The sequence below is a fragment of the Xenopus tropicalis genome, chromosome 2, assembly GCF_000004195.4.
Source record: "Xenopus tropicalis strain Nigerian chromosome 2, UCB_Xtro_10.0, whole genome shotgun sequence".
NCBI lineage: Eukaryota > Metazoa > Chordata > Amphibia > Anura > Pipidae > Xenopus > Xenopus tropicalis.
Genome location: NC_030678.2, coordinates 92,273,442 through 92,300,694, shown reverse-complemented (window position 1 = coordinate 92,300,694; position 27,253 = coordinate 92,273,442). Strand labels below are relative to the sequence as shown.

General features: G+C 38.5%; 1 long non-coding RNA gene across 1 annotated transcript; it reads right to left on the bottom strand.

The window, feature by feature from the left end:
- Positions 1-26,629, bottom strand: LOC101731542. Its single transcript, XR_208289.4, has 4 exons — positions 25,937-26,629; positions 10,877-11,082; positions 9,273-9,429; positions 1-328 (listed from the first exon to the last, which is right to left on the bottom strand). It is a non-coding gene; the product is annotated as an uncharacterized LOC101731542 (long non-coding RNA).
- Between the last annotated feature and the right edge of the window lie 624 nt (positions 26,630-27,253).

The window sequence follows — 27,253 nt, the reverse complement described above, 5'->3', positions numbered from 1 at the left end:
TAAGCCAACACTTAAAACGTTTAATAGTACAGTGTTTTCATTCTTATGCATGGTTCAAAGTCAACAGAGGAAATAAATCACATGTAAAATTTATCAAGCCATGGTCTGAGTGTACAAACACTGCCTGTTATGTATTAAGTTGAATGATGTTAGAAAGTATTTTCCATCATTAGCTTTTTAATAGCACTAAGAAAGGCTTAAACCTGTAGCTGGCCTCCTTTGTTTACTTTTTAAATAATTCATCTTTGAATGGTCATCATATTGCAGCACTGAAATGAAACTTCTGCGAAGACACCACATCAGAGCAGCTGTTCCGGTCATATTCCTCCTAAGGAAGAAGAAAGAGAGCGAGAAAAAATAAAAAGAAAACAATATTCTGAGGTCTTATCAAGATTTGTAAAAGGAAAACAGATGTTGGCCTATCATTATCATAGAGGTGAAATGTTTCATTCCAAAAATGCAATAAATCCTAATAAAGAAAATTAATGTGGGTTCTGCCCCCACATACACACAGATACCTTAGATAAATCGACTGATGGATAAACCCGGTGCATAACATCATTATATACTTAAGGGAGAAAACCATTAGAGAGCAGCTCTTTAAAGGGACAGAACTGGTTTAAAAACACACAGAATGCACTTCTGCTTGATAGGCATAGCAATATTTAAATTCCCTGTATTTTTTTATGGGGAAAATAACTAGCATTTTTTGCTTTGTCAAAAGAGGATGAGAAAATAAAGTTTCTAATATGCTCTACTGATGGTGCAGGGAGAGAAAAAATACAGATACCAGATAAGAAATGCAGTTTACTCCCTACAGAAAATTATTCTTAGTTGCCTTTTGTGCACCCAACATTCCTGATCTAAAGACAGGAATCTTCCTAAGACCTCCCCTGTAGCATTTCATACTTCTCCCTGTAGGCCCAACATAATTAAAGAAGCAACAGGAGTCTCTGGTCAGAATCCTTTCTGCAAACACTAAATAGTTGAACAATTGCTGTTATTAAGCATACAGAGATCACTGTCCAGATTTTTACACTTTAATCAAACACCAATAAGGTAGGGGTTTTTTTTTTGGTGTATTTTAAAAACATTATTAGTGTACCCTGCAAAAATAGCATGAACAAAGGTTAGGGAATATGGTTCTTATTGGTGTGCCCTCCAGAGGCACAACTCATCCTGGTAAATCTGCTAAGTGGATATTTTAAATATTTATATAATATTAGGGAAGCAATTTTTTAAATTATTGCAATGGGTAAAGTTCGTCTTTACCACTCTCAAGAGTAAAGGAAAGTAACTTGGTCTGATCTGTTTTCATTGTACCTACAGATATAGTGATTGGTGGCAGGGGCGTTTCAGGGGTCCTTGCACCCAACACTTACCTTTCCAGTTTTTTCTAGCAACTTTTTTGCAGTTTTTTCTGTAATATATCTTGAATATTTCCACTTTTTTCATGTCTGCATTTTTCTCATATTGAGAAAAAATGCTAACTCAATTTTTGATAAATCAGTCCCCTAATGAGATAACATGGTTGTCACTATTACCTAGGGGTTGTACTACTTGTGCAATTGCTATAGGTTCTGGGTTGTTAGAGATCACTGGATCCAGTATAGCATGATTTCTGATTGGTTCTTCTTTGTGACATCAAATTGTCATGCAACAAGTTTCTAAACTGTTCCTATTTGCAACAGGAGCAGAGCCTCTTCCTCTTTACTTACATAAGGGGGTCTGTAGCATACCCCTACAATTAATTTGCTGGACTCATCCTCATCTGTGGTATTGTGATTGCTTTACCTTTGCATTGCACTGGCTGCCACTATATTTCTAACAAATGAAAAATATGAAAAATATGTTCACATTACAACTGACTTTACTCACACATTAGGTAGTTCAGTGCAGTAACACAATCGGCAAAATAAATCTCTAGTTGATGTGAGTTACTGAGTAGGGCAAATTTGCCCTGTGTATAAAAGAGCATATTTTCATTATAAATGGGCAAATTTGCCCTGTGTATAAATGAGCACAAGCCTTAATAAGTTCCTAAGGGGAACAACCCAGGGGTGGGTTTATGTGACACATAGGAGACATATTGCATTTGTAAGGTACTGGTTATTAGAATTGTGTTCCTTTCATGTAGCTGGTTATGTCATGCCACCCAGTAACGGTGCCTGTGTAATGAACTAAAATATCTAATTGGTTGCTTTGTAAAATGTAACATTAATTAGAACTTATGTAAAGTGAAGGATAAAATGAGGGGTACCTGGATCCATAAATAAAACATCACCCATGGCATGAGCATGACCTACCACTAACATACATGGTCTATCTAACCAGAAATAAGTAATTATTATATGATATTTTTTTTATCTGCCACTTAAATATGCCCACCATACTACTATATATTTCAAAGGCAAGCCACGGAATCACTAGATTGTTACATCATTTGGATATAATCCCATTAACTAGTCTGTAATGAATACAATATGCATCATGCTGAATTTATTGTTATGTTTTGGCCATGGTTTGGGAATTTAATTGACATGCACTGTATCTGTAATTTAAAGCAAACACTGAAACATGTAGGCATAATTGTAACCTGTGTAACATAAACTATTTGTTACTTATTGAATGTGTGCATTCAGAGAAAGAATCTATAGGCATGATGTTGTAAATGGGAGAACTACATATGATTTATTACAAGCGCTGTTTGGTTCCCTGCAGACCATCTTGCATAGTCATGAGCTGTCTATGATATCATAGCTCTGCACTAATGCAAAAGCTGGTGAAGTTTGCCCTTAGCAAAAAGTTGGTCATAAATTATTTTCTAAGTTTTATTTTTTAGATTTTAAACTAATAGAAGAAATTGACATCTGAACAAATAATCAGTTCCTTGCACTGTCATTAGCTGTTTAAGATACAACAGGATGGGAAAGTGCTCAATTAATAATTCCACAGAGAAATGCCATATTTTATATACTGAACTTACTGAACCAGCCTAAATATTCAGCATCTCTATAACATGAATGATCCAGGACTTTACAGTTGTCACAAGAGCTCCAAATCTTGGATTTTTTTTTAGGAGTGTCAGTGACATGCACATGCTCAGTGTGCCCTGGGCAGCTGTTAAGAAGTTAAGCTTAGGAGTGGCCACAAATCATCAAGCAGAAAATGAGGTTGGTCTGTCATATAAGCTGATGCTAGAGGGCTAGGTATTAAATTCTGCTTTTAGCTTTTTTTTCCTGTATTAATAATATGTGCATGTGGTGGCAACCCTCTCTAAATCATACTCAGGCTGAGATGCCTTGTTTATTTCAGGCACAGGATACTGTAGGAGATATTCGGAAATAAGCAGCCACAAGAGGAACAAGGCTGCAAAAAGACCATACCCTATGCCCCCATAATTCCACCCTCCTAACAGATATCCATGAATCCACTGAGGCTAATTTATGAACATGGCTGCTACATTGAACCAGTGCAGTTACCCATAGCAACCAATCAAATCCTTGTTTAATTTTCCAACTTGTAATAGACTGTTCACAGCTAATTGCTGAATGGTTTGTTATAGGCAGTTAGCTCCTGTGATAATAAATGAGCCCTACTGAGTGTCAACACAGTGCAGCGCTGTAATACAGAACCATAATGTTTTGGGAATGATTATGTGGTCATCTGCAATAGTTTCAACAACAAAGACAATTATATTGATTAGCTCTATTGCATATAGTGCTCTATTCCTCATAACTTTAGCTACTAATTTTGTTTCTATGGTAAAACTGCAAAATACTAGTGGCAGACTTACTTATGGTTGAGTTTTTTTCCAAAACAAGATTTTATGAAATGTGGCATGCAAACATTCTTTAGAACAGACACCTATTGAAAATGTCCGGCATTTTTACATTCATAAGAATCAGCAATAATAATATGAAAATAGGAAAATATAGGAAAATAGGAAAATATATATTAAAAAATACATCATTATTTTTTTTTCCAAAAGAAATTAAAATAAGTAAAAAAAATCAGCCCCTTAATATATAACTGTGCTGAATTAAAAATATTTGTTACATTTCTAAAATCACTTTTAGAAAGTATACCAAAATAGTGAGGAAACATATTCCAAATGAATCAATAGGAAAATGTCAATTAAAGACTTTTTAAAAGATTTATTTAACATTTGTCTCAGGCTTTCATTCAGGGGACGCTGATGAATGACTTCTAAAGTAAAAGTGAAAAAAATGTGTTAAATTCACAACTGCAAACAATTATGGATAAGTAAGGTGGCGACCATGAAAATGAACTGAGGTTCTAACTGAAACATTAACTGCATATTTATCTTATATTGCAAAATAGAATTGACTTACTTTATTCTGCATTTTCTGGGTGGCAAAGGGCTGTTTTTTTTAACATGGAACATATTTATCATCTCCTCTCTGCACCATATTTTCATTTGCATGGAAATGAACAAATGCTAGCATGGCCACTTGTCATGGATATTTTCCTGTAAGCTTTCATATCGAGTCCTAATTTGTGGCACTTTTGCTTTAACTTTCTCTCTATCTTTTATGCAGTTAAGGTATACATATCACAAACTTCTATGAATAAAGCAAACTACATGGTAGTTATAAGAAATTATAAGAAAAAATTAAAGGCTTAGATGATGGTATAAGGGATTATCTGTCAACACTTGGTGCAAGCAGAAAACTGCGCCCATCAGTGTGCAATACATATAGTCCTTTCACAGGGTAGCCTGTCCTTGTGCCAATTGTTGTTCCTTTAATGGCCTGCTTGAGGCATACAATAAGTATCGGCTTCAGGGGCTTCTACATGCACATCATGACAGTCAAGTAGAAAAGCCAAGCCTGCACCCCTTTTGTGCACTATACTGCTTATTCTATAATGCTTATATACATGGGTGTTTTTACTACCACTGCCCTCCAGCTGAGAACATGGATTATAAAAATGCCCCTGTATGACTATTGCTGTTTCTGACAGAAACTAATGAAAAGTGGTGTACTCAGTGCACATGGAGTGGTGAAAAGCAGCAAAATGATTAAGCCAAATAAAATGAAGTACCCCTGTGGCACCAAAATAATTATTGACCCCATTTCAGTTTCTTAACATAAAAATATGATCTTATATACTGAATATATACTGTAAATTTGCTCATTTTGCTCACAGAGTCGTCTATACTCTTGGCTCCCAGGCAGGTGATGAGTCTGTTTCCCTTATTATTATGCTTGTTTCTAATTAGGTCTTTTTCAATAGAAGGTGTAAAAGGCTACAATATCTTTAGCCAATACTAAGCTCATATAATATCCCCAATAATGTTTGTGGAAGCTCCCTGGGAATAATGTAACACAGAAATTAGACTGTTTTCCTGCATATTTATTTACTGCAAAATTTCTCTGCAATGAAGTACAGTAAGAGGGAAATCCAGTTTTATCTACTACAAATGCCATATCATATCAGTTACCAGTCAAGGGCACTTTAATATTATAAAATAATTTGGCTCCAGATTAGCGTCAGCCCGACACTGATTTTGATGTATCTGTTTAAATCCTAATGCTTGTTTTTCTATTCAGAACTGACTGTTCTCACCTCACTAGTGCTCTCCTACTCCCCAAGATGCTTGGCGTTGCAGAGAAGGGCTCATAAGTTGGATGTCTGTTATTTTATCTCAAAATGTGCCATTTCCTTGTATTATTCTAATAACTTTAATACAGCATAATTATTATTCTTAACTGAAAACAGACTCACCATTACATCCTGTTGACTAATTAACTCTAAATTACTTTCTTTACTTAAGATTGGTATTAAACAGTTGATAGGGTTGCCACCTTTAAAGCTGGAGCCAGATGTGATATTAAATGCCACCAGAAAGTTTCCAAAGCATCATGCAAGACAACCTGTATCACCCACCAAGCTGCAGACACACAGGGGCTGATTTACTAATCCACGAATGGTCTGAAGGCGTCCGAATGTGTTTTTTTCGTAATGATCGGTATTTTGCGATTTTTTCGTAAATTGTCGCGACTTTTTCGTAGCGTTCCGACTTGCGTGAATTGTCACGACTTTTTCGTAGCCTTCGCGCCGAGTACGAAAGTTTCGGATTCATTCAAGCTTCAGTATCGTGACTTTTCTTGGGCCAGGTTGGAGCTACAGAGTGCCATTGAGTCCTATGGGAGGCTTCCAAAATCATGCTAAGTCTGAAAGTTTTGCTCGCAGCTTACGAGCTCTCAATATGAAAAAGTCGCGACAAGATACGAGCAAATCGTAATGGCTACGAAAAAGTCGCGACAATTCGCGCAAGTCGTAATGGTTACGAAAAAGTTGCGACAATTTACGAAAAAGTCGTAACGGCAACGAAAAAATCACAAAAAACACAAAAAAGTCGCAAAATGTTCGTTTTCCAATTGGAATTTTTCCCATTCGGATTCGTGGGTTAGTAAATCAGCCCCACAGGCTAGCACAGGCTAGGCAGTCGGTAAGTGTTGACAGTCGGTAAGTGTTATGCATTATATACATTATATACACCTACCGTTATCAAGGAACAATTGTGCACTTATGCCAATTTGTTGTTGAGGATGTCTTAGAAGTTTTGTGCCTTAAAGGGGTTGTTAACATTCATTATGATGTAGAGCAGTGATCCCTGACCATTGGCTCAGGAGCAACGTGTTGCTCACCAACCCCTTTGATGTTGCTCCCAGTGGCCTCAAAGCAGGTGCTTATTTTTCAATTTCTGGCTTGGAGGCAAATTTTGGTTGCATAAAGACCAAATATAATGCCAAACAGAGCTTTCTGTTGCTAGTCCACACAGGGGTTATCAAATAGCCAATCATAGCTCTAATTTGGCACACCCAGAACTTTTGTCAGGCTTGTGTTGCTCTCCAGCACTTTTTCCATGTGTATAAAAGGTTGGGGATCCCTGATGTAGAGAGTAATTTTCTGATACAATTTTCAATGGTTTGAATGAAAGACTGGTATATGATTAGGAAAGGACCTGAATATAAAAATAAGTTGTAAATAGTAATAGTAACAATAAACCTGTAGTTTCACAGAGCAATAGTTTTGGGCTGCTGGGGTCATTGATCCCCCATTTGAAAGCAACAAAGAATAGAGCAAATAATTCAAAAACTAATACCTCAATACCTTATACTTTATAAATGGATCACATTATGTGTTGGAGAAACTACGGGGCTTCTTTAGCACTTCCGTAATGTTGCATAGGCTACAGTCACACCAGGCTGATTCTTGCCCTGTGGATAAACATGACTGACAAAACTTCTCTCCATATTTTTTTGGCAGGGGCAGACTGTGCTGGCGGGAGACTGGGAAAAAACCCCAGTGAACTCCGTGGTAAAAGAAGTTGTGTGTGTATGTAAGTTAATGAGGAATATTTTTTTAGGCTAGTACCACCCTCACCAGTTTGGTGGCAGAAACACTTCACTATTCTCCCCTTGCAGCTGCATCCACAAGTAGTAAAAGTTGAAGCCAAAGTATATGAACACATGGCTTTCAAAGTTTTATCACGTACAAATCTGTTTTATCACTTTATCAATGTCAGTTTTATCACTTACAAATCTGTTGCAACTTGCTATGGGCAAGGCGTTTGTGGCCTTCCCACTAATCCAGTCTGTCTGTGCTACTGAGTACTGGCAGATGTCTACAGACCTGTAAACCTTAAATATTTAAACCCAGATGGGGTTGGGTGGAGCAAGGGTGTGGTCTGGGAAGAATAAGGTAAGGTTTGAGCTGGTTAAAATCACCAGGGCTAAGATACAGGGAGTCTTTATCGCTAACGATATCTTGAAATTAGATATACAAGAACTGGTATAAAAAGAATAGTAGGCTTAACCTTTATATACTTTTTCAGTCAGCTGCCACCAAAATATATAAGGATTCTGCTCTTCTTTCTGCAGTCGTGTCACTTCCCTTATATTTATGTTTAGGAAGTGTGGTTAAGGCCAATGGATGCTCTAATAATAAAACAGGTCAATGTATTTATGGTCAGGGCCACAGAAGTAAATATCAAGGGCATGTTTTTATTTGCTGGTTTGCAGTAAATGTATGAACTGTAAATTGGTTAAATATATAATGTTATTTATCAAAAGATACTTGATGAAGGGCACTAATCTGCAATAAAATTCCACGTAAGTAGTTAGCAAGTGCATTCCTGCCCTCCTTTCTCTAAATGTATACGTTTTATATATGTTGGCATTTATGTTTTATAGAAACATCATACATATTACAGGTCACAAATGGAAAGCAAATTAAATGAATATCATGTAGTGAAATTGGTTTTGGGAGTTGTGCTGTGTGTATTCTTGAGTGAAAAACACATTAGGAATTCAGGTGCAAAAAATCAGGATGACAGTTGCACATTAAAGGGCAAATTCACAACCAAATTATTATTATTTTGGAGATTCTGAAGAAAACTAAAGTGTGCACTTTCCTCCTTCTTTTGGTTTGCTATGATTGAGGTAAAATTATATATGAATAAATTCATTTACCTAATCAGCTATTAGTTGAACGGATAATGGCTGCCAGCCAGATACAAGCCATTTGCTGCCTGAAAATGCTCTACAGCACTTAAAAAACCAAGGCAGCAGGGGCAAGATTGGGCATTTTTCCACATACTGAAAAACACAAAAGCTACATTCCCTGAAATCAGTCCGTAGCCTAACACTATAAAGCTTCCCTAATACTCTTCCTTTTGCACTCCCCAGTTCTCCAAAGAATGACAGAAACTTCAAGATGGATTCACAGAGATTTCTCCAATAGAAATAATCCCTAGCAACACTACATAATAAGCATATATATTATTTTTTGTAAAACTGATCAAATATTGAAAACTAAAGCCAATATGCCAGATATCAAAACACACAAAATCCACTTCTGAAATACACTCAGACTGATTGCTTCCAGCGTGAATGCAAAATCCCCTATAGCCCAGTTGCTGTTGATCAGTTGTCTCTCTGACATGCTACAGTTCTTTAGATTGTTCACTAATGTCTGAAGATAAACCCCCTCCATACATTTATTTGTTCATGTTAAAAACTCTCTGTGCCTCATCTGTTTTAGAACTTCCAATACCATTCCAAAGAAGTAGGGAGTTACAATGCACTATGCATGGCCTAAAGACAGTCTAGGGACAGAAAACATTGCCTACTCTTGTGGTCAGTGAGATGGTGGCATGGTATTTCTTATAGACAGGATTCCCTGCACTATTAAAGGAAAAACATGTTTTTACGGGGTTTGTGTTTTCTTAGGATACGTACCCACAACTGCTTCCATGAGTGCTTTGAATGCAGTTTGTTCCCCCTTAATGGCACAGCATGGGTTAATTAGTTCGGTTCCTCCCCATAAGTCTGCTGTATTTGAAACAAATAGGTCTTAATCCGTGTTTTTCTTCATTCACCATTGTTCTCAAGATCTCTGGGTGCAGACAAATTTGAACAAATAAACATATGGGTTTCTGTGATTTAAAATGAAACTAAAGTCACATTATACTTCCTGTCCCTACATGCACGGTAAAAGCAAATCAACAGCTAACTGTGAAGTCCTCTGTATAATGAGCTGCTCCTTATCTCACAGCCTTACAGACTGCAGCTGGAGGAAGAGATGGGATTATGTATACAGAGTTCTTCTCTGTGGACTGCCGATTTGTTTTGATCTGCTCATAGGGACAGAAAGTCTATTTTACATTTTGTCTTTTAGCACAGGAATAACAAAAAATACTTAATTCTTAATTAAAGCAAAAGGCAAAAAGTATGTTCAGCACAAGCCATATTCATTGAACTAATGTAAAAAAGAGGCAATATGAGTGTAAATAACTTTAAATAGTCATTAAATCCATATATTCAAATAAAAAATGCCCCAACCTTGTGAATAGCTGCAGTTATGTGCCTGTAATTTAAACACCCATTTAGATTTTAAGTTATATGGGGCAGTGACCTAATGTATTCTCTTTCCGGCACTTAGTCTTTGTCACTGTATATACAAGGCAATATTTGTTACCCCTGTATGTACTTTTACTGTATGGCATGTAGAGGGCTGTGTATACAAGTAGCAAGGCACAATAAAAATATACATACATTATTAGATTCTGAGGATAAATTGTCTTTTCAAAGTGAATTTGGAAACCTTTATAAAAACATTAAGAAAATATTTTTTTTTGCGGTTTATTCTCCTCTGTAAATAGAACTTCAAATATCTTAATTTCTTTATATTTATGTACTGGAATATTGTAAAATTATTTAACATAAAAGCAGCCTATATTTTAGAAACAGATTCCTTTTTTATTTCTAAGCAGCTCCCCTCCATAAGTTCTGTATGTTTCTCTTAAATTGCCCATTGTCTGGGAAGCGGAGTTCTGTGCTTACTCATCATGATGACGAGCATGCCCATGAACAGTCATCTGTAACCTTGAGTGTCAGATTGGATAACACTGAAGCAGTAACTGGAGACAGCAGGATAGCCTAAGCTTCTAACATGCCATACCTAGGGGGCTGCATTATAATAAAATTATGATTACATATAAAGAGGTCAGTTGAGCTCATGGGGCTGTCTGGGGGCCACATTTATCACTTGAAGGGCCACATCCAGCCCACGAGCATCTGGCTAGACAGCCTTGCTTTATGTGACTACAGAACTTCTTTGTGGTTTCAAACATCTCTGAATTTAACAGTAGAGCTACATTGTAACACACACATTACTAATTGTAATTTGTATTTTAATTGTGGAACTTCCCTGGAGTATGCTCCTGTGCTGTGAGCATTCTGTCAAAAATATAACTGGGTGTTGTGGTAAAAGTTTACTAAAGATTTCAGGCGAAACCTGTTTATTTCTCCACAAAGAGCTGGCAGAGTAGACTTTACTTTACCTCTTCCTGCATCTCTTCAATGGTGAATTGTGACTTTAGGTGTAAAATCTGGAAAGCATTAAGCTCAGGGAGATCCAATTTAACTTGCATCCAGACACTGTCTTGAGAATCAGACAGGAGCTTCCTTTAGAGATAAAACTGAAGGGGGCGGCTGGTTCAGGAGGATCATTGTCTGTTTGAAAGCTTTCCACTCTTGCAGAATATGTCTAAAACAAAAGCAAGATTTAGGGAATATTCCTTAACAAAATGCCACGTGTGTGCACACTAAGTGAGCCATAGTTGTATCTGGGGCTTTCTAATGCCCACCCCTGGGAACCTATAGACGGAAGGAGAGACTTGGTTTGTACTATGGACACCTGTAACCCAAAGACACAGGAATGTGCAGGGTGATTGGTTTGGGAACATTTGCATTCCAGCTTTGAGTAGAAAGGAGGAAGTATGATTCAGAGCTACTGACACACAAACCCTGCGAGACTATAAAGAAGCAGAGGATTTAGAAAACATTCCCCCTATCATTGAAACATTTAAAGGTGCAGTATATTTTTATGACCTGTTCAAAATACAAATATAAGCGGAGATGCTGTTGCTAAGCAACCTTGAGGCATCTATTTCGAATTTTGTTTTCTGTGACTGTAGAGCTAAAAACACAAATGGGGGAATGTAATAATCCAGTAAATACTAGCTGCTGTAATCCATAGCAACCAATTAGTTGCTGGACTATAACCCCCAACATACCTGGACATATCATGATTGTATTTAAAGCAGCATTGTCCCATAAAACTTTTTCCCAAGGTCTCAAAGGCTATTAACCTAATTTATGCCAGAGGATCTGCCAATGAGGATCCTGCCTGCCCTGTGCACACTCAGTCCTTCATTCTCCATTAACCATTTACCAAACTTCCAATTGCCTAAAGAGAATTATATATCCCAGTATGATATTATATCACAGTGTAATATTACTGGCATAGCACCTATAGGCTACATTTTCAATTGAGATTTCTTTTGCTTCCGTAATTCGTTGAGGGCACCAACTTTGAAGAGTTTAACAATTATATGGAATAATTTTATGGAGAATTTACATCCTCTTATAGCAAAAATGATGTATCTGGGAGGAGCCAGCACCTAAAGTTGTTATATCATAAAAGCAAATAAGCATTTGCTTTTGCGTTTTTATATTGCTGAAGCTTGAAGATGGGTGCTATCAGGCCCTCTATGATTTAGTCTTTGGCAAATAAATGCAACCCAATCTATTTAATGAGATAAACAAAACAGCCCCTGTTGAAAAGGAAATGGATCCTTCCAGCTACTTCATCTTGACAGTTTTACAAAAGAAATGCAGACTGTAATTTTTCTTTTAAATGTGCTTAACTCATTTTAGGTGCATGTTCCTTATTAAAGTTAATGTCTTTTTTGGATGGAATTGAGAAGGCTATGAATAATATTTTATACACAACTGTTTAGTTGCTTCAGGGAAATAAACAGCCCGTAATGCTTGCATTATTAAAAACCTAGTGGCCTCTTCTACCTGAATGCATTATGGTGTCTGAAACGGCAAAATAGATTTTATATAGAAATCTGGCTAAATGGTGCTACATAATTTTCTGATTAGTTATTTTTGATTGTTAATGTAAAGATTTTTAAGAAAATAGCAAATGTATTATTTATTCATTATGATGGATAGATGACACTGCTAAATGAGTTAGGACCCTAAAAAATTCTGGCCAAGTGTCTATCTAAGAGGTAAGTGAGAGACACAGTGGCTTGCAGAGGGGCACTGAATAATTAGATCCAACATATGTTTGTAAATACCATCTTATTCTATATGTTAGGGGACCCTTAAATGGTTTTGATCTGGGGCACAGTAGCTTTTAGCTACGCCAGTGTCCCTATGTGTTTGTGCATGAAGTCCCAGTCATGACAGAATACACAGGGCCTTTAGCAAACAAGATTTTACTGAGGATCCAGAAGAATTTTTTTCCAAGACAAAAAAGGGGATAAGAATTAGAAGGTTGTTAAAAATATATAGACAACATGACAGCTCCCATAAACAGAGATCTGATATATGGCATACGATTCGCTAAAGGCCATTTTTATGCAATCATTTTTCCGGTCCCGAAATGGGATAAAATATCATTGCTTTTTAAAATTCTTTAATTGGGCAATGCCAAAAAGTAATCCTTGTGGTATTTAACTAGCAAAGCTCTGAATCCATGACAATTGGATTTGGCCAAAGCCTAAACAAATGATTTGAACTGGATCCAAACCCTAATATGCATATTCAGGTTTGACCAAATTAAAATAATTGCATCAGCAAAACAATCATTTACTACGTTTACATGGCATTGGTGACTCTGATTTGGTCTGGTTAAACAATAAAGTATTTGGCCCAATCTGATATGTCCTGGGGTTCAAGTGAATATTAAATAAATCCTGGATTTCGTGCACTACTATTATTATTATTATTATTATTACAATGCATTATAGGTATGTGTATCTCAGGTACTACATAAGCTCCAGGCATGGGAAAAATATTCTGTTTATCTGTATTCTGTATATGCAGGATTCATAATTAAATCATATACCTTATTGTGAGTTACTTAGTTGTGTTAACAGGTAATATCAGTCTACATATTTTAGGCTCTTTATGAGCAGAGCAAAAGGTATAAAAAGTTATGCAAGGCTTTACATAAATTTAAGGCCTGCTTGCATACACCATACTTAATAATTTAACATTTGTCTTCACCAGGTTGTTCAGGACTGGGTCCCAAACTCTGTTACACACTGGAACAAACCAACCTACCATGATAGCCACTTTATCCAACCCCTTTATTAATTTGGTAACCAATCTGTTTCTACCTGTCTTTGTATATATGTATGTCAGTATGTGTGTAGTTTATCTTTGTTTTATAAATATCAATCTATAATGTATTTCCATCTATTTTTCTATCCTTTAGTGACTGTGTATAATATAGCAGAAATTATAACATGTCTATTTTGTAAAATGTGGACTACTGTGTCAGACAATATGCTTTAGGTATACTGCATCTCTACACATCATTTTAGTTTTCATATTTAAAACTCCATAATTGCAAATAGTGCTGTGAATTTGTAATCTGTTGTTGTTGGTGTTCTCAGCAGTTTGAATACAACCCAGGGTGATGTGGAACAAGTTAAAACAGAATAATAATAAGGGTAATGTGGAACACATTATTATAGAATAATATGCAGGGTAATGTGGAACAAATTAATAAAGAATAATATGCAGGGTAATGTGGAACTAATAAATAATATAGCAAGGAAAACTCCTGTCATTATCAAGTCATCCCCAGAAATCCTTAGAACACAATCCTGGCTCTGGGTAATGAACTACAGAAAAGAGGAAACGTTCATTTATTTGTTTTACATTTTTTTTTACATTTGGTACAAAGGGGGGACCCTGCTGCTGTTTAGCACCCAGATCAACTGCAATGATCCGTGAATCTCATGGAGGGGGGGTACCACATATCTGGTCCCAGTAGGGTTGACATTTATGTGGTATTTATTACATGCAAAATGAAACTGAACTTCTCTACAAATTAACTTCGATGAAAAAGCTTGGATGCTATTCTTTCAAGGAAAAATATCAGATGCACAAATTTGAGTGTGTGTATGTAGGGACGGCTAACTTTTACAAAAAGTAGTTCCCATACTAATCATCTGTATGTGGCCAGTGGCCCTGATCGGAACAGATGCCATTCAGCCGCCTACACCTGCCCTCACATGTGCAGGAAGCTGCCCGGTGCCTGAGGGCTCTAAGCACAGAGAGCTGGAGGCCCCGGAGTGTAACGCTGCGTCTGGGCCGGCGCTAAAGCGCTCGCAGCTCTAGAAGGAAACGGTGTGTGAGCTGGGGGCAGGTCAGTCAGGGATCCCCGGGACCAGCTTTAACTCCCTGTCTAATCTCGCCTCTCTGGCATAGCAAGCTCTGTTCTGGGAATGCTAAAATGAACGAGTTAAGGAAACGATTCACTTGTCTGGGGAATCGAAGGATTTTAACCGCGCAAAGGAATATCCATCCTCATTACTGCCCATACCGATATCCCCAATTAAACCCAGGCATGTAATTAACCATTTCATAGCGGGTCACTTTAAATAAAATCCCTCATTACATCACCGACACAGCTAATGGCACCCCAGGGAGCTGGCTGCCCCTAATTCGCCCCTAGCACCTTAGCTTGCAGAGGAAGCCAATTAATAATGATGACTGGTTCTGAGCAGCATTAGATCAGTGCAAGGCAAGGGGGCTGGGAGGGGAAGGCACGGCCAGGCTGGAGCTGAGTGCTGCCTATATTGATCGCTAAAGCCAGTAGCACTGAAAGCGTGTGCAGTTGCAAAACAGCGCGCCGAAGGGGTTAAATTCCATGATCTCCTGCAGTAATGATTTCTCTACTTTCATATAAAAATAATTATCTGTTTGTGGGTCTCTTATCTGGCAGTCTATCTGCCTGTCTAACCATATATCTGTCTAACCACCTCTCTCTGTATTGGCAGAAGTTTAAGAATTCCCAAACCTTAATTACATTAGGGAGGGACCTGGAAGTCAGATAATGAAATAGGAAGGAAAGACAAGTGTGATTAAAAATAGACCTGAAAACTGACACTCTGGGAGAAATCTTGCACCTGTATCTATTTTAGCCGATTATTTATTCATGTTAAATCAGATTGGCAGCTTCCCCATCTGGAAGTGCTTTCATCCTGGGGCTCTGCGCCGAACGTTAAGGGTTAAATTCGTCCTCCCTCTGATTATAAGGCAAAACAAAGCGCTGAAATAATTATGGGGCAAAGGAACAGTGATGAAAAAGCCATAGGGCAAAACGATGAAACAGTCTTGTGGCAAAACGGTGAATCAATCCTGGTGCAACGCAAAGCGATGAAACAACAGGGGCTACTTGTCTCTGTAGATCTGGAGCAGGAAACTCAATCAATTTATCCATCCTGTTAGTAAGGCTGCCTCTGACTGCAAGCTGTGCTTCCAACAACCTATGAAAATGATTAGGGGACAATCTTAGGAGCCTCTCTTACAGCCCTAGAGAGGAACAAATCTATTCTAGCCCCTACCATTTGTTCCCCTGAGCACTGCAGCAGTCCCTATACACCGACAATGTCCCCTTCGCCTTCTTATGTTTGTCAGGAAACTAAGGAAACTATTCTGAATTCGTTGTTTTTTTTTCTCTTTTTTTATTTATTGAGAGGCAACAGGGTTTTTATGCCTTTACCAGTTTTCTTTCAGAAAACCCATAGAGGAAGGACTTCTTTGTAAAAGAAATATTTTCACCCACTTTTAATGACTGTACTTCAACTCGTCTGCAACTTTTAACAACTGCTTTAAGATTGTTTTTAACCCTCTAATATCCCAGTGAAAACATTTATTATGATTTTGCTAAAAATAATCCTTTTTTTAATTAAAGGATACTGTTGCAGTAAACACAATAGTCTACTGAATGCACTTGGTAAATCCCTCCCGGATTCTAAATACATTTTCTATGTGTATATAAAGAAAACCTCTTTCAAAGCTGTGTAGATGTAACTGGTGTTTGTGTGTGGCCCCTAATGTTTGATAAATATTTCTACTTTATAGGTTCAGCGACCCACATTAATATTGAGAGAAAATACACAGCTTACATGTTTATAGTTTAGAAAGCAGCCAACTTTTATTTTGCAGGACACAAAGCATATAGTGCAATAGTTTACATATAAACTCAGCAAGATGTATGGTAGCTATGGCTTGGTTAACTATTTCCATTAATGGGAGGATTCCTTGCAGAATAATATCTGGTAGAATTAAACATTATGACTTATGCTGGGTCACAATGGTGAGTTGCTTAGCAACAAATGGTGTAAACAATCCTTTCAAACACTTTTTTTAGACCAAAATAAATTCGGTTTTAAACTCTCTCAACCGGGTCAGGGTCTGCTGCCATAAACAACTAACTTTATGCATTTGGTGGAATTTAGATGACAAACAATTATAGACGTGATTTAAACATTCTGCAAACCACTTTTTTTTTAAACCCTTGTTTCGTTAATAGCATTTTAATATTTTGAATATAATGAGGTATAAGAAAAATAGCTTTCAAAAAGTTGACGGGGCAAACTCAATTATTGTTATGTATTACAGTTCATAATGAATAGGTTCTACTCCTATAAGAAATGGTGCCTTTGTTGGGTTACCCGGGGGAGGTTAATAGATATATCTGTATCAACGGACTGGGCAAGTACAAATAACAGAAAAATACATACATACACACGAAAAGGGGTTAATTTAGTCCCAACTCAGTGAAGACTTTGTAATTGAAAATCAATCAACCTGCTGGACTGTTGAGAACAAGGTCAGAGCTCAATGATCAAAGAAGAGAGGGAGAATTGGGAAAGAGTGGGGGTAATGTGTATCCAGAGGAGTGTGGAAAACAACGATTTTATACAGCCTGCTAGATGTGCTGCCAGAAAAAATAATATGTTTTCTATTCTCAGGCTATCCTGGTCATTTACAAGATATCATCTCTGTCATTATGGACAATACAGTACTGCTGCTGCCCAGACTTTGCAAATAAACCCCTTTACCTCTGCTGAGTTATGCCACTGTGTCTTGAGCTGGACCAGCCTTTAGCCTAAACATAGAGCAATCTGGGCAGCTCACGGTACGGCGTCCAGTTTAGCTTACTTCAGCCTATTTCCTAAATCCAAAGACCATTATTGCAGATGTCTCAGCAGTGCAGCCCCCCCCCCCACAAACACACACACAAATATATACATATAAACAGTAGAATTATTTTTTATCCTTTTTTTCTTCCCCTCTCGCAAACACCACTTTCTACTTAGCAGCTCAGTTCACAAACAGTGGCAAGGCATATAAAAAACAAGGAAGGGATGGGGTAGATTATGACTTATTTGAGACCCTCTGGGGACAGTGTCTCCCCATGTTGCAATAAGATTTATTTGCAATTGATAACACTGTATGAAATTCAGAACCCTTGACTTTTAAAATTATATTGGCCTATTCCGAAGCACACACATGCATAAAATCAGCTACACAAAATCACCGAGTGAATACAAAAATAGAAAAAGATCACACTTAAGGCTCTGTATAGGCATTTATGTAAAAAATCAGTGATGGGCTCTGGCCTGGTCTATTTAAATCTATCATTTATTTATCTTGACCAATTTATCTATCTATCTATATCTATCTATCTATCTATCTATCTATCTATCTATCTATCTATCTATCTATCTATCTACAATCTATCTATCATCTATCATCTATCTATCATATCTGTTTATTAACAGAATACTTTTCTGTGCACAATATTTCTTATATCTCTTCCTGTCTCTTCACTTACCTATTACCTGACAATGATTTCTCCTCTGCCTTCTACTTTCTGTAGTTTCTATTCTACTTCATTGTGTTATCTTTGTATCTTCCTACTTTTAGTTTTCTTTTTCTTTTGGTATCATCCACAACATTATGTAAATGGCCGTGAATAGTTTGCGTATAGTTTGAAAATTCCAACAACAAATGTTGTTTTTTGTCCCTCTCTGCAGGGTCTCTGACGAGTCTATATGTTATCGATATATACATATATACACGTGTCGAATAATCTCCAGAAATCATGTTCCCCTGGCTGTTAATAGTTATCAGACACCACTACAGCTGATCAAAATGAGATCCAAACTGCCTGTGAAATATGGCAATCGGTGAACGAGATATAGAACATTTGCTGAACTGAGAGCAGCACTGGTAACTTGTGTACTACGAAAATGACATTATCAAAATAATGGACTCATGCTGTATTTACTCTCTATTCTTTAGTGGTAAACACAGCAAAGGACAAATTATATGTTCCATACTGATTACAAAAACTGCGCTAGTGACCACAATACAAGGGACGCAAATCAGTAAATGAGTTGCGCCGGTAATACATATTGTAGGTTATAACACAGGGGTGTAGCTTTAATTTGCGACCGCTAGCGCCCTCTCTGGTTCCATGTTAGAACCACGAAAAGACCTGAAATTGTGTTGGACGATTCGTTTAGCTGTGAGGTTATTAGGCAGGTAAGGCAGGCGATGCAGAATCATATAGTAAATGAGAACCTCATGTAATGCAGGGTACAATATAGAAAGCGAGTGTATTATAAACCTACGCTTGTGGTGACAGGTAAATCTTGGCGACTATCAGTTTATTAAGACAAAACATATGCAAAGGCGATTAATTTTTTGCATTAAGATACAAAGGAATGAGATTATTTGGCAGGCGCTACGAAGAAAGTAGTTTCAAAAATGAAGTCAAGATTGTGACATTCCCATTATGTTCATTTACACCCATTATTGCAAACTTTTTCCCCCAAAAATCTTTTATCTGTGGTTCTTGTATCAATCCTTCGCTGTACACTAAACTGTACCTGGATGTAGATAGATTGTTCGATAGATGAGGGTTTCTTGTTGATAGAGAAAACTTTTAGGAAAGTTTAACCGTAGAAGCTATTAGTATAATGTCTGCCTCACAAATGTGCTATTTATCCTACACCAAAAGTGCAATTGCTCATCTACACTAAACTGAACAGTGTGCTTGTTCAGGTAGAAAGTACATTACTCTTATTTCGTCCAGTAATTTGTGTATTTTGTGTTAACATTTTTTTGCTCAGTAGAAATCCTGACAATGTAAATGTGTTTAATTCACGATAGAATCTGTCCACAAATGGAATTAATGTTGCACACACAAAGGCAAAGGTTGGCGTTTATTTCAAAAGCAAAAATGTCTGCAAGCTGAATTTTACAATATTTGCATTAGTTTATTTTGGGCAAAGTATCTTCCCGAATATGAACTAAACTAATAATTTCTGCGTGTTGAAATGTTTGATTACATCCACACTAAATGTCGAATGCTCAGGTTTACAGCTGATTTCACTCTGTAGTATGTGCACTTTGAAAATTGTATGTTTATTTCAAGTGTAACACTATAACGCCATAGCTTCTTCCGCAGCCACAGCCGCAAATATTTATACTTGCAATTAAACTTAAAGAAAGAACACTAATCCCTGTTTCAGAAAACCCCGCATTTTTTTTAATAATCAGCTTAGTCAGTCCTAAGGAGATAATTTCTGTGTCTTTAGAAAACATATTCTTCCTCATCTCCTTAATGAAAGCAGAGGAAGTAATTCCAATGTATATTTGAAGTTTGGGGAAAGGGGGAAATGTTTTGAAAAGATCAAACATTTAAGCAAATATAAAGCAGCAAGTAATCTTTCTATGTACTTACTAAAATAACTATAAAAAGAAGCCATATCACCTCTGGTCTTTACAAGGTAAAATATTTATAGCAAAGATTACATTGACTCTTGAAATACCTAGACCTGTGCCTTCCATAAAGCAGAAAGGGTAGACGTCTAAACACCCCTGCTTCCTTGCAACAGAAAACAAATTAAACTCAATCCCAAACACTCCTGAAACAGTGTACTTTGTGTGGCTGGGGTGGATTAAACCCAAAAGGAATCGAAAATTCCACAGAAAGGTGAAATTGTATCCAGATTACTTGCATTGAAAAGAGGATGTATATATGATGTATGGTGCTGTATATTTTTTGTGGCGTCCAGTAAATCAATAGCTATGTCTCCAAAAGTTTACATTATCCTACATAAAGTCTAAACTTGATCTTAGTTGGAAGGATATTTCAGAATGAAAGAAAGACCCCGATTCACAGGCAATGACACCTGTTAATTAGGGCTATGCTAGGGCTGCTTGGTACAAAGCCCCCTGTGTCCCTGTATATCTCACGAAGGAAACAATGGATATATAGGTAACAATACAGATAAGCAAGCGGAACTGCACCTGTTGGCCTGTGCTTTCTTTCATGCTGACCAAATTGCCTTTCCTAAGATCCCAGCAAACCCTCCAGGCTCGGCAGATTGGCCTTTCAGGTAGAGTTTTTCAGGGAGGGGTGCAAAAGAATCACACACATTTCTACTCAAATCAATAAGGAGAAATTGTTAGATCTTGTACATAAATAAGGACAATGGGGCCACAGATAAGAACAACTATCTCTTCAACAGTGAGAGCCATTTGCCAAAGTGCATTAACCTTTTAGGTGCAAGTGGGGACAATGTTGTCTGTCCCTTGCAAGCTATTGAGCTTTCTGTCTGTATAAATGAAATGTATTAGAAAGGGTTGTACATGAATTATACTGTTTGCTGAGCACAAAAAAGACAAATATAAAAATACATACACCACATTTCTTTGAATTCTTATGTTTTCTTTCTCTATTTCTATAGCTTCAATATACATCAAGCATCAGTCTATCTCTCACCTATCTATCCTTTATCTATCTTGTTGCAACAGTTTCTGCTGTTAAAAAGATACATATGGATATAAAGTCAGTAATATACATAGTTCACCTTTGAGCTTTTGGCTCACTCCTCTTTCTCTCTCTCCTCCTAATTTTCTGACATATACACAGACACCACCCCCCCCCCCAAAGAAAGAGAAAATAGATACATAGACAGCCACAAAAGAGTGTCCTCTACGCTCTCTTTATGGCAGGTTTGTGCTTATTTAATACTGCAAAACTTGCCAGCACTAGATGAATCATTGGCTTGAAGTCTAGAAGTGTAAATATAGGGGACCCAACTGCTGGGGACCTCGAAAGTATCCAGGGGGGCATTGACTAATAAATAGTTTCAGTGTATGCCTTGGTCCCAAACTTAACTGGACCCTGAATTTATTTTTATTGTGGGGCCCAGTAAGATATGGTCAGACCACTTACTCAGACTATAACCAGTTGCACGATTGCTAGTTTAGCTTTGCTAACATAAGGTATGTTCAGGAGAAGCAGATCTATGGAGACATGGGCACCCTGCAAGCCTGGCACAAGCAGATTGAACTGTGATGCCGTTTTCACTTTAACCGGGAACAGAAAAGCAGGATATTTTTTACAGCCTTTCCAAAACATATTTATTTAAATACTTGTGTTTTCTAATGGGACATTTTCGATGAGGCTGATACAAGAGGATTATGTAAATAGACCGCAGGAGGTTCGTGTTCCTGCCAGTAGGCTATGGCCTGAACGATTTGGGAGATTTGCTTTTATTTCCTCTGGTGAGCACTGAGCCAGATCCCATGTTTAGTAGAGGTTTAGCAGAGGGAGGAGAAGCCAGGGGTCGGGGAGGCTTTGCTCCTTGTGAGAATTGTTATTTCTCGTCAATCAATTGCAATTTGTCTAAGTGGACAGGACAGGATACCAGCAGCCCTGCTGGCTGAGGTCACATTGACAACCCAGCAATGGAGAAGAGCAAATTGCATTTGCTGCCCAACTGCCGGCTCAGGAGGCTCTGCCTGTGCGCAAGGCCGAGAAGGAGCGCTCCGTGTCACATGGGGAATATGAGCAACTCTGACAGCTCCTAAACGGCCTGGCGCCAAGGCCTGAGTCTCCAGACTAAAAATAGCCCAGTGATGATGAGAAAAGATGGGCAGAGATGAAAGGGAGAGAGAGGGGACTAGCACAAGCCCGGCACCTCCTCACTCTCTGCTTTTTTCTATCAACTTCCCTTGCCTCCTTGGCACCAATCAACTTCCCTTGCCTCCTTGGCACCAATTAGCCTCACAGGGCACTGCCCACTCCCAGGCTACTTGCCTTTGCTCTAGGCTTTCAGGCCTCCATACACCCACAGCTGCCATCAGCCTCTACTGGCCAAGGAACTTTCCCCCTATAATGGCAGGGCCTAGGAGAGTTATCTGAAGAAAGGGTAAATACGCAGAAAAGAAAATTACAATTATAGTAGACATAAAGATAGAAACCCGATGTACTGATTTTATCTTGACACAGAAGATAGCGAAATAAATAGCAGATAGATGATAGATTGTTTGATCGCTCAATCGATCTATAGGTACAGATAATTATTAAGTTGCGTTGATAGACAGCAAATACATAATTAGTATATAAATAAAGTGATTGCTCACTAATATATTTTATTATACAGATAACTGATAACAGACATAGCCAGCTTGTAGATACATAGATCAGAAAAGATAGATTTTCAATTTCTGAGATCTATAAAAGAGTATTCGATTGCCAGTTTCATGGACGACGAAATAGTTCAACGTTAATATATATCCACAGATTGATGGAGTGAGAAACAGAATACACAGACATGCAATAGATTAATAGTTTAGAGAGTAAGGAGAAAAAGATAAGAGGTTGATAAATGGAGATAGTTAAGGCAAAAGATTACTAAGTGGAGATGAAAAGCAAGACATCATTCGCTTGCATTCTTTTACTGTTCAGCGCTTGTTTTTATTTCACCTCTCCAAATTAGTAAATAATTAGTATTCCAAAAAATAGGTGTGTATGGCCTCCTTCCATTAATGACAGCGGAGGCAGCTTATAGGAAGACCTTCAGTACAGTGCAGCTGGTACATAATACATGATTCTGACTAGGTGCAGCGAATTGATGCCTTCAATATTTTATAAAGATTGTACATGCTTCAAATATTACATCAGTTGTGGAGAAAATTAGATTATGGAGCTATCAGTTGCACACTTAGCTAAGCTCCTAGGCTATATTACTGGCCTGTGTATCCTCCTCTGGAGATCTGCGTCCCCTACAAGCTTTGCTTATTATTACAAACATGGCCCTTACTGACCACTAGCAGCAGGTATCTACACATAAATGAAATAAACTGCTACTAACTTAAACCACACACCCACTCACAAACACACATATATTTATACATACACAAACATATATATATATATATATATATATATATATATATACACATACCCATATATACACACAGACAAGTCCATACTCAGAAATAAATAGAGCCTCCCCATAATAGACACACACACTTTTTTACAGACATATGCACACAGTGAAACATACATACACTCAAAGACCTTGTAAAGCACATATTCATAACTCAAGTACATTTTGTGCTAAAAAAAATACATTGATTCGGATATTTTGACTATACTACAGTAGGAAGCAAGTAGCAAAAGAGTAAGGGTGTATGTGTATGTGTATGTAGCACAACCTTGCAAGAGTGTCTGTTATTTGTATATGTGTGTAATTTTGTACACATACACACACATATAAGCACATACAAGGCAAACACAACAGTAGCTGAGGGTAACTGCAGACTAATTGAGGCGGCTGGGAACTGTAGTTTCCCAATGACTACATGTTAATTTCACCTATAAGTTTTCCAAGCTTGTCTGACAAATGTAGGAAATGATACTATTAATCGTTACATTTTCCATGCTATCCTGACACTCCTAGATTAATTATCCCTCATCCTGTTGCCAAATAGGCTGGGAAACCTGCGGCTAGCATAGAATTCTAGAAACCTTTGTTAATCTCCAAGTGTATTAAAGGAATTCTCCATAAACCCAATTAGGCCCCAGCACAGAAAGCATCCTGCAAATACACAATGCAGTGAGCTCGCCCTGATCCCACTTTAGTGGCCACGACTTGATTCCCTAGTGGCGCCACAGCCAGGGCGAAGGGCCAGTGACACCCAGAGAGGAGATGACACATTGATGCCTATCTGTCTCCCTCTCCCATATGCTCCATGAGCAGGGCAGGCTTACACACCGCCTTATCTCCCTTGTATGTGACAAGAAGGGCAGCCTTTACATTGTAAATAATTCAGTTAGAAAGGAAAAAGACAAGATATGAAAGTAGTCCCCAATCAGGGGGATCTTGTGTTGCCATGTAAACTAAATTGTGTTATCAATACAAATGTGCTGAGCAGATGGACCCCGCATGGAGCGTCTTGTGTCTCTTCGGATAAGATGTCATGTCCCTGCTCCCACATGGAACATAGAATGGAGAATCCGCCGATCAGCCCCTAAACATTATATTATGGCTTACACTGTTAGCGACATCCCTGTTTAACCCCCTGCGTGCCGACATGCCTAGCCACACGAGCAGGGAAGAGGGCGCCCTGAGTCTTGCTACAGGCGGCAGATTGAGGATAAGGCTTATCTTTATGGAGATTGACTCATCACACTGGAGTCTGCTTGTGTTTAGCATTCACGCCCTTGTCAGTCTGAGAGTGTTTGCATAGGGTAATGGCAGGGCGCCATAGCCAGGTGAGCGACAGAAATAGACTACAGGTAGCACTGGCCAGGCCTATACACTATCTAGGAGCACGTGTGTATCAAAATAAGAAATATACAACATTATTTGTTATTTTCAACGTGATTTCTTTATGTATCGTGATATATAAACGCCCATTATACATTATATTGTATTATTGGGCAGAGGGGTGGCCCTGCGATTACACGGTGGGATCCCACACATTGCGGGCCAGAAGGAGCAGGTTCCAATCTATTCCCAGGAGAGAGACGGCTCTCGTGTATTGCATTGCTGGGGCAGCTAAAGGAGCAGATGAGCCAGTTGGGATCCCTCCCATTGGACTGAATGGGATGAGGAGGGTGCAGCTGACACACATTTCCCCTCAGTTCCTGAGCAGGGATCCCAGCGTTCGGAGGGCGCTGTTTGAAGATTTTTTGGGTAAATATGAAGTGACAAGAGACGGGTCTTATTGTGAGACGTCAGCAGACTGGCGCCAAGCGGCTCTTTAACAAACTGAGCCCCAGTTAATCAGAACAGATCTATAAATGGACGAGCCCGTTTGTATGTGTGTGTATGTGAGTGTGTATGTGTATGTGAGTGTGTGAAATGTTACAATCACTGACAGCAGAACAGACTAAGCAGTGGGGTGAGAGGCTTCCTGGTCACAGGGGGTATAAGCCCAACACAACCTGTAATTATCCCCCCCCCACACACACACACCAAATGTGTCACTTGCCTTTGTCTCTCCTAAGAGCAGTCACATTACAATTCTGCTGCGGAAACAATTAAGCATCATGCCAGCCCCCCCGTGTAATTTCTGTTACTAGCATTGTACAGAAGTAGCGCTTGGCATAATTAAGGCGCAATATAGCGCATGTAGGAAGTGGGGGATCAGAGCAATGTTGCAGGCAGTGGAATGAACTGTAGAAAGAATGAAATAGAATGGCAACGTACCAAGGTTTAGTGGCAGTCACTCACCCCAGGCTTGGGCTATAATTCTGGAAATCCACACACTTGTGCTGCTCCCCGGCTCACGAATGCTCCGATCCGAGCTGAACTCTGCACATGACCTCAGGGGCTGAATTTAAAGCGGCGATGCCCTACAGCGCCCAGATCAGTCACCCTAGGCAGGTACGGCAGCAGTGCTGCACCCACACACAGCAACAAGGCAGACAGAAAGCAACAGCCTATCCCCTCAGTGTGTGCCAGCCAGGGAGGTTTTCATACAAGCAAACATGCCCTGTATTTAATGCATGTTGGGCCCCACCTCTAGCCAGTTTATATGCATCTTGCTCCTCAGCACAGGGTTTAGCCCATTCCCTTACAGTCCATTATACATGGACCTGGGGGGCCTGCGGGGGCAACTTCTAACCCTCTAACATATTTAAACTGGCATACTGTATGCGTATACGGGCAGGTAGGTAGGCAGACAAAGGACTGAATATATAGGAATGACCATAACTAGGTAGATAGAGGGAATAATGCATATATTTAACAATTGACTGATAAATATACAAAATGTAGTTGTGGCAAAAGGTAAGTTTTATGGAATTATAGGCTAATATATGAACAGATCGGATACATAATATAAATAGGGAAAAATAGGCAAACATTCTTAGATGATAAACATATAGATAGATAAATGATAGATAGATAGATAGATAGATGATAAATAGATAGATAGATGATAGATAGATAGATAGATAGATAGATGATAGATAGATACGTAGATAGATAGATAGATAGATAGATAGATAGATAGATAGATAGATAGATAGACAGACGATAGATAGATGATAGATATATAGATAGATAATAGATAGAATAGGCGAATAGTTTAACAGTTGGATATGTGGGTGAGTGGGGTGAAAGCAGGTGTATGAGATAAGTGGGCTGGGGGAAAGCAGACTTATGTGCCCGTATCCCACTGTAGGTATAGGTAACTATGGAATAAAAGGTCAGGGAAGAGCAGATTTTACATGTGTAAACCCGGTGCTATAAAACGGGCCGAGCATTAAACTTGCCCCACCTGGGGCCACTAGGCGACCACCCTCCGGGCAGACTGGTTCCCACAAGCCGGCAAGGAAATGCAAGGGAGCCCGGTGTTGGGGACTGAGCCGTTCCAGTGGGTGGGGATTTCCAGCCCTTTCCCGCTGTCATTGGTTAATATTTGATTCTGTTGACATGTTTTCTTACTGCTGATGCTTCCGACACCTTCCTTTTTTTTCTCTCCCCCCTCTCTCATCCAGATCTTGGCCTGAGCTGTCAAAA